This window comes from Cynoglossus semilaevis, chromosome 16 (assembly GCF_000523025.1).
Source record: "Cynoglossus semilaevis isolate Cse_v1.0 chromosome 16, Cse_v1.0, whole genome shotgun sequence".
Taxonomy (NCBI): domain Eukaryota; kingdom Metazoa; phylum Chordata; class Actinopteri; order Pleuronectiformes; family Cynoglossidae; genus Cynoglossus; species Cynoglossus semilaevis.
Genome location: NC_024322.1, coordinates 18586341 through 18595414, shown reverse-complemented (window position 1 = coordinate 18595414; position 9074 = coordinate 18586341). Strand labels below are relative to the sequence as shown.

Sequence of the window (9074 nt, the reverse complement as noted above, 5' to 3'; positions counted from 1 at the left end):
TCCCACTAACAAAAACAGTAGCAATAAGAAGGTTTGGACCATGTGTCCCAAAACCTGTTCATTAGTGGAGGATGATATTCTGTAGGAGTAAAGGACGGACTGGAGACGGGGACAAAGACAGTGCTGGTGACGGCAGTTTTCAGTTGGCGTTGCCTCCCATCTTGTTTGGGGGGGTAATCCCAACGGTACAGAGCTGCAGATAAAAGAGACGCCTGGACTACATTTAGGACCAGAACAGAGGAATTTGCTGCACCCAAAAAGCCGGCGATGGTGTTGTGCCATGCTTTGTGACAGGGCGTCCACATGACGCCGGTGGATGAGGCCACAGATCCAGATCCATTGTTCACCTCTCTGTGGTGCGTACGCTACGTCTGCCTCGGCATTGTCAGACACCGTTTTCAACTAATCAATACATGGCAACAGAGTTCACAACGACATGTACTCTGAGCATTTTGTAATTGATTTTTTTTGTCAAAGTCAGAAACATTTCTGTGACAAACTTTGTGGAAAAAAAACTCCATAAACAAACATAAAAATAACAAGGCCGTTCCTCTACGTATCTTCTTTTTGAGTCTAAACGAAAATCTGTGGGCCTGGTCTCAGGACAATGGTTCTAAAGTGGGGGCTGCCACAGGTCACTAGTGGCTAGAGGGGAAACATTTCAAACATTTCTTTAACCATTTGTCCTGAACCGGACAATACGTTTCTGAAAACACGTCTGTCAATTTATCCCAAACAAATGTAACAACTATTGAGGACTGAATGAAAGTAAGAAAATACATTCTAAAAGTTGATGTTTACTGACATATTTTGCTGCTTTGTCCGTGGGTTTGCACAGGCTCGAGGCTAATGCTGTTCTAGAAGATTCTTGTGTCTGTTCTAGTGGAATAACTGTTTCAGTAATGAATGAGTCCAACAGTCTGGTGCAATTTACTCATATAACATTAGGTGCTGAAAACACGGTAATTAGATCACATGAATCTGAGGTGTTGCCTGGTTCTCCCTGAACATCCACAAAGTCAACATTCTTCTGTGGTCTCTGACGGTACTGTATAATAAAATCAAAACTCTTCTTAAGTCAACATTCTTCTGTGGTCTCTGACCAAAACTCTTCTCTTCTCTTCTCACGCGGTCTAATAAAAACCTCCATCCTGTTCTGTGATCTCGTGCCGTCTTCTTTCCTTCACTCCTTTCATAATGTTGCTGCTTCCTCCTGCATTCCTGGTCTCTTTATTCCACCAGACTGAAGATCCTTCGTACGGCTTCTACACTTTCACAGTTTCTGCCACCAGTCACACCAGTAACCGTATTATACGTATATAAGGTGCAGTAAGGCCAATGTAATGCGGGGGCGCATTCGATTCTGTTTATAAATAACCTAAAGTTCACAAACTAATATTAATGAGGTTCCTACTCACCAGACAGGATCAATACTGGTTAATTGAATCACTATAAAGTCATTAACTTCCATTCTGCCGACTTCAAGCTCGCCGCCTCACAGTAAGTGCAGAGACATGCACTACTGCGAGCGCTGAGAGTTTAGTCCAGGGACGGGAGTTTAAACAGAAAACAGATGCTGAAGCCTGTGGTCGACCTGAGGGAGAACACTGTGTGTCTGTGTTTCCAGAGTCACCGTGCCACCAGGAGGGGCAGCGCAGGGCATCTGTCTGCAGCCCGGATGGAGGATGGTCAGAACACCACCCTCACCTGATAACACGTTGGCCCAGATTTGGAGGCAGCCGCTGACACAGTATCATCAGGCAGAGTCGCTGCCTGCTGGGAACTGTTGTATTAACTGTAACATGGCAGAATAAAAACAGAAAATCTTGATTGAGTGCAGGGATTATCCTCGCTGCCGAGCAGCAAAGACCTGAATAATACAACCAGCCTCTCTTTGTTACTGTTCAAAAAAAATGATTTGATAGTTTGTCATGAGGGACAAATGACTTACAAGATTTAATTATGTTTTTCGATAAAAAAATTAAGAGTTTTTCCTTTTTTTTTTTATATATATCTCTCTAAATAAAACGACCTTCGTATGATCCTGGGGCAAATTATTTCAAAAAAAGGAGATTGAAGTGCGGCTTTATCAATCTCTTTGATGCATTCTGGATCAGAGAGATTTCATCAATCTGTCTGATGAATGTGTGGGAGGGTGAGCAGAACACCAGCCCACACGGTTTAGCTATTAATCACACATTTAATGCCCATGAATCAGTGATGTAGCAAAAAGTAACGTTAATATACCCTGCAGTCTGGGATGCGAGTCACTACGAATAAGGACGTGTGCTCAGAGCCAGCGTGGCCACGCGTGTCGGGTGGGCGTCGATCTACAGACTCAGAGACTTTGATGGAGTTTCTGAATTAATCTGAAAATTGTTTAACAACATTTTCTCCGCTCCTTTTAACGAATCACCAGTCGTTTAGTCGTTCAGGATTTTTATAGAGGTCAGGAACGGTATTATAATATTTGCAGACATCTGCTTCTCTGACTGTGACCTAAATTCTCTAAAATGAATATTTACCAGAGGAAAACATTTCCTAATACAAATGAACTTATAACTGACATCACTGACACTTTGTCAGTCGGTTTTTACACCAGTTCCACCAGACCAAAAACATTGGACTTATATGGTCACAACATTTCTTTGTGCTTCAATTTAAGGCCTACTGTGTGACGTGACGTCACCTGAGACTTGACTCGTGTCATTCTACCTCAGGAGCAGCGGTCAAATTATAAATACTCCGGTGCAAACAAATATTAAAACCCATCATGGACTTCATTTATCCACTGCAGCTCAGGCCGTCGGCCCGGTCAGAGCAGCACAGGCTGCTGGCAGTGATGGAGATTAAAGTCGTCCCTGATGGACCAGCAGTGAGACATGGAGCTGTGCCAAGAACTGACACCTTTTAGATGAGCACGTAAAGAGCAGCTGTTTCACCACTGTTTAAGGTGAAAATCTGAACATGAACAAATGAACAGCTGAACAGACGGAAGAGTCTCTTCACCAAACCGCTCACAGTCACACGTACTTTAGAGCCTTCTTTTACTTTCTATTTCTTTTCTTTGCTCAACAATCAGGCAGTGAGCTTAGCTCCCATGTCCCGCTGTCATCCAGCCTGGTTAAACATCAACCTTGAACTTAAACAAACAGTAGACCAATCAAAAATATAGAGATATCAAGTCTACAGCTGCCAACTACTGACTTTGTCTTTTCCTTTCTCAAAGTGCTGAAAAAAAAGAAAAAAAAAAATTCCTTGATAAGCAGCTAGTTTGTTAGCATGTTGATACGCTCAGTGTGCTTCACTTCGCCCATTGATAAAATGGGTAAAACGCAGTTTGCCGTTGACATCAATTAGAGTGGAAGGTGCAACACAGCAAATAAGGCACAACAGCTTTGTGTTTCAGATTCTCCGCAACACCATTTCCTCAAAGGTCACCGCTGTCAAACCTGTTTGTCCTGAGTTATCGCCGCTATAATCGGACTAAAACTTCCCCAGGTCAACTTGGCAAGACAAATATGCAAAGATTTATTTAAAGTGTGGTAAATCCAAAGGAATTCAATGGAGCGCATCTGTCAAAAACAAACAAAACAAAAAAATGCTGTTTTAATGCTGGTAAATCAACTGCTGCAAACGCACTTCTGGTTGATGATGTCATCATATTCGGCTCCTGCTTGTGTTTAAAATGACAACATGATGCTCCGCCTACACCTGTGACAACTGAACGCTGCTACTGCACCACTGAAAATGTGCTGATGAGAAGCAGCACAGAAACGAACTTCAATTATTTCTACAGCTTCATACCATTTCCTTCTGTTTACAGATACCTTTGAGTTGTTTATGAAATCTTTGCTGAAATGATTTTCAATTCAATCTTTTTTAATTTCCACAATAAACCTGTACTTTTTTGCACAGAAACAAAACAAAAACACTAGATGATGGACCTTATTTTTATTACAGTAATTTGATTTTATTTGTACTTTTCAGAGGCACATACATGAAGTTCTCTGTCCACAGTCTTGGCCTGGCCACTGATGTTACTGTGGCCAGTCCAGGATTATGCCATAATCCTTATTTGTTAGGGTTCCTGATGATTGACAAAGTCAAAAGTCAAAAGTCATGTGCTCAAAATTGATTTTTTTTTTAATCAGGAGTTTCGTTCAAAGCACGTACCACTAAAAACTGCAACGCTGCAACTTGCAGCTAAGCGTCCTTATGGCGTATGTTCCAGCTTGTTAGCAGCATCAGCACATCAGACAGTAAAACACGTCTGGCTCAGTTTCACATAACGGAATGGAGAAAGCAGCTGCTGGACTTAAGGCCGCACTGGGCTGAATCAAAGAGCCCAACATTATTATCTTGGCTGAAGTCGAGGCCTATGAAGTTAGGGCTGTTGAAGCTAGTTAAAGCAAAATGCTCGGAAAAATATTCACAGTCAAACAGGACAGGTACATTTTCTTTGTTAGGACGGGGGATTTAAGGATAATGTGTGAGCGTAACCATGGAAACTCCAGAGTAACAGGAGGGAAAAAAAGATTTTCTTTACAGCAAAGTTGACCACATATGTCCCTCGGAAGACTTTTAATGGTTTCTGGCTGCAAAAAACAGTACTTTAGGAGAGCCTGCCGCCTGCATTTTGAGGTCTGGACAGAGGAACTGCGTGAGCGTGTCTCACTTGGTGCAAGGCTAACACAAGACACACGCCTCACTACACTGAGCTGCACAGGAAGACAAATGCTAAGACCATTCATCACTATGGCAGTGACTGAGGGGACTCTGGTCGTCCATACACAGCACATCAGACCGTGTCGTCTCAACAGAGAGTTCATGAAGACCCTTTAGGCACAAGAGTCAAAGAAGCTGCAAGTTCAATTATGTTTGCCAACAAGCTCACAGTGAAAGGAGCGACTGGGAGAACCAGTCGTCCAACTCTGAGCTAAACATTTGTTTCTTTTTCCAGGAATCCCTTTTGAAACCACCACACGCTGCAGGCCAGCCATTTTACATCACTGTTTGTTTGATCAGTGCAGGCAATAAAGTTCACAACTGGTTTCCCATCAGAGACCGTCCTACAGTGAAAGGTGTTTGTGGGAAAATCAGCAGGAGAAGAGAAAACCCTTCTGATCCTTCTGACCCTCAGCTTCAACACTGGAGAACTTGGTGCTAACATCTGAGCTGGACTCAGAGTTCAGACAACCACGCCGTGAAGCTGGTGCTGGGAACAGAACCTCTGTTAATAGTTTACACTGTGTCTGCATGGACTCTGGTCACATCTGGTCCAGCGATAATATTTTTAGGCAGAATCGTCACAATGGAGACTCGGTGACTAACGTGTGTTTAGACTGAGCAGAATGAAAAGAAGCTGAACTACATGGAGCTCAATTCAAATCATGTACGACCGTGTTATTTATGCACAAACAAACACGACAATCTTCTACAGATGTTTTGGCAGAATTTGTCCAACAGAACCACCACTTGACAGATTCATCCTCTCCATTATCTAATGCAAGTCACACAGTCAAACAGTGTTCATCTTCTTAGCAAATAAATCAGTTTATTAGTTCCAGCTGGCATTTCACTGCCATTGATTATGGGGATCAGAGGGGGTTTAGGTCAGGCCACCAGCAGAAAGGAAGCCAGCAATCTGAGACAAAAAGATCTTTGGAAAGTTTGTCAAAGTGGTGACTACGTTTATTCATGCAGTCCAGGCTGGAAAAAGTTCCAGTTCACTGCAGTTCAGTTTGTATGTAGCACTAGTTTGACCTGAACATTAATAATCTGTACAAACTAAACATATAATTACACACACATACACCCATGGTATATGCACATACAGTATATGCACACATACACCCATATGTACAAACTAAACATATAATTACACACATACACCCATAGACAAACACACACATACAAAAGTGTACATACATATATATGCATACACTCAACCAAATTTAATACATTCCAATCTAATCTAAACATATATAAATACACATGCATGAGCATATACTGCATGTATTCACAGGTATACGTTTTTATGAATACATACCGCAAATACATATGCACATATATGTATACATATATATATATATATTGGACTTTCAGAGTTAATATATTGCACAAGAGTCAGATGTAATAACCGACTGCTCCAGTTATCATTTTTAAATGGAAACCAGTCTTTGGTTTCCGTTGCCTAACCCCCAGAAACTAAGCAGAACAAGACAGAGTGAGTCACAGAACAATGACAGGGATATCTGCTGTCATTGTCGAGTGTTTCCTCTGTGTATTATCCAAACTGAGTATCCATCCAAGAGGCAGCATCTGAAAAGAATGAACTGGCTGCTCACTGCCCTCATGAACTACAGACATTCAGCCTGGACGTACACAGATGTATGCAATTAACAATCACGCCTTTTTCCACAGTTAGTCGACAGACTTTGTTTGTTTTGGACACATGGCCGCAAAACCAAAAACAACATCAAGTGAGAACTCGACATCTCTGTCCTGACACTTTCATCATCCAACCATAATAATTCGTTGACAAAGAAAAGCATAGAGAACTCCCAACCCCCTCCGGCTCTTTGTGGGAAAATGAATGAGTTGGGAAGCAGAGCGTCTTGTGCAGAAAGTTAACTTTAGAGAACAAACTTGCCGCGTGTGCAACAGCAGGGAATCGAAAAGGAAACTGGACGGAGAAAAGTCCATCACGTTGAGGCGCCGAGACCAGCAGAAGATGCCAAACTCACCTCTTTATCTCTGCAGGAGCTGCTCCCTGTTGTTCTAAAAAAAAATCCACTCTCTGGACAGAATCAGGGTCCCAGAAGTGATTTCAGCAAAGTGGAGAGTCCTTGTCCCGCTGCCTTCAGTTCTGTCGTGTTCTCCCGTGCGGTGTGAGGCTGGACGTGGCTCTCACCCGAATCTCAGCACTTTGAATGGAGCTCTGGGTGGACTTGAGAGGGCAGGGTCCGCCGGGCGTTGGGAGCGGCTGGAGCGGCGTCACAGGGCTGGTCCCAGCGTCCCATAATCACCTCGGTGCGTGGACGGGGGCGGAGGGTAAGACTGGGGTGTGATGCCTTCACGTGGTGTTAGATTTATCACCAAGTACTTCGACGAGAGAAGTAGTGATGACTGCCATTTGTTTTAAATTTTAATATTTATATACATGTATAGATAAATAGAAACTTAGCAAGATATACAACCAAGTGACTTAATTATAATAACGAATTGTAATTTTGTTAAATAGTTTTTTTTCAATATCTAATTGAGTATTTTAACGGAAAACTCCATTTATATACGTGACATTATTTTTCAATTGAGTATTTTAACGGAAAACTCCATATATGTGACATTATTTTACTTTTTTTATTTAAAGGGCCATGATAAAAAAATTTTACGAAACATTGTTCCCAAACTCTTGATTTCGGTTTAACGTAGAGACTTTAATTATGTTTCCTCGCCCCGTTTTAAATTTATATTTATATTTTAAATTTTGATGAATGTTACAAATTGTCTGAATAAAGTTGAATAATGATCACATATTAACCGCCACTTTCGGAACTATCTCGTGAAAATACATTGACTGTTTTTGTATTTAACTGTCAGAGGTTGGTTTGAACGACTTATTTATCTACATATTTAAACGTGTTGAATGTCAATGTAGTGATTACGGTAAGATTTACGTGGTGAACGTAAACGCAACATTAAAGGTTTCCTCTGGCGCTGGACTGCAGATTCCACCCGACAGAACAACACTCCCCTCCTGTGTCTCCATTCTTAATAGCAGCAGGGATTTCTCACAGATTCGTTAATTAAAAATAATAATAATTTAAAAAAAACTTTTGGTGAGTTTTGTGTGTGAATGAACGGTGTAAAGACAGACCATAAAGGGCTTTACAGAGCTTGTACAACTTTTCCTAATTTGATAGCATCGAAGTGTTTTATACACAACTTGAAACTGTGCGGGGGGTTATTGTCAACAGCTGTCGTTAACGGGCCTAATGTAGATGTGAACAAGAAAAGACGTGTAATGTATTACATCAAATACCACATTCACCCAACTGGTGGATGTTATTGTTTAAGTAGTTCGAACAAATCTCAGGTTCGAACAAATCTTAAATCCCTAACATCCCTACACAAATGAAGTGGCCCAGAAGGATTATATTACGGCGCATGCGCAGCGGTGACTACGGTTTCCTTATACCTGGAATTGCTGCTGTCGGGTGATCAGGAGTAGTGGCTTTTATTTCTCGATTGGTTTTTGTCCATAAAGACATTTCGGTGAGTTGTTGCTGACTGTGCTAAGCTTTGATTTGGACACAGTCTAATACAATCACTAAGCTTCAACAACAAACGCTAATCGCATCGTAGTTAGCTATCGCTAATCGGTGTTTCCAAAGTCACACATCCGGGTTACGTCGGTCTGATCTGTTATTTGGTTGTGTCCTCAATAAACACTTTTCGTCATTATTTCATCTTCAGGTATTTTAATGCCCAGTGAGTAACGTCTGGTAGAATCGTGTGAACTCTGGCTGACAGTCGATCAAGTAAATCGCCATATTTCTTGTACCACGAGGTAACTCCTGCTAATCGTCGCTAATGTCAGTACGAACAATTGACTTGAGCTTTTGTTTGCAACGTAATATATTTTAATAATTTAATATTTCATAATTTATTTATACATATATTTTTTAATTTACTTTCGGTTTGGTTCCGCTTAAAGTTGTGACTCCAGAAATGACAACCCATATTCCGTGTTTTTTTTTTAAATTTTTTTTTACCCCTTTCATTTCTGTAACGAAATTCCTAGAAATTAGTCCTACGTATTTTTAGGAAATCCCGTTTAGCACTTACACAACGCAACACAACTTGTTTTACTATGTTGTGATATGTGTGCCATAGTTTGAGAACCTCTGTCCCAAACACTAGAACATCGATTTGTTTTCTTCAGTTATCATATTATTTGCAAATGAACAGTAAATTTGCACATTGTGTAAAAATGTGCTATATTAATAGAACAATAATTTGAATACACCAACCCACAGCAATACCCGCATACAATGTACACCTGTCAA

General features: G+C 41.1%; 1 protein-coding gene and 1 long non-coding RNA gene across 2 annotated transcripts in view; one reads left to right on the top strand and one right to left on the bottom strand.

Annotated features, from left to right (window-relative positions):
- The window catches only part of myo1b (myosin IB), a 49377-nt gene extending 42210 nt beyond the window's left edge, over positions 1–7167 (bottom strand). The window contains exon 1 of the mRNA XM_025063746.1: positions 6750–7167. The gene's annotated coding sequence lies outside the window, so the exon portion shown is untranslated. The remainder of the gene's footprint in view (positions 1–6749) is intronic.
- A 171-nt stretch (positions 7168–7338) lies between these two features.
- On the top strand, positions 7339–8763 carry LOC112488265 (uncharacterized). The gene is made up of 2 exons (XR_003052135.1): positions 7339–8280; positions 8482–8763. It is a non-coding gene; the product is annotated as an uncharacterized LOC112488265 (long non-coding RNA).
- Positions 8764–9074: the final 311 nt, after the last annotated feature.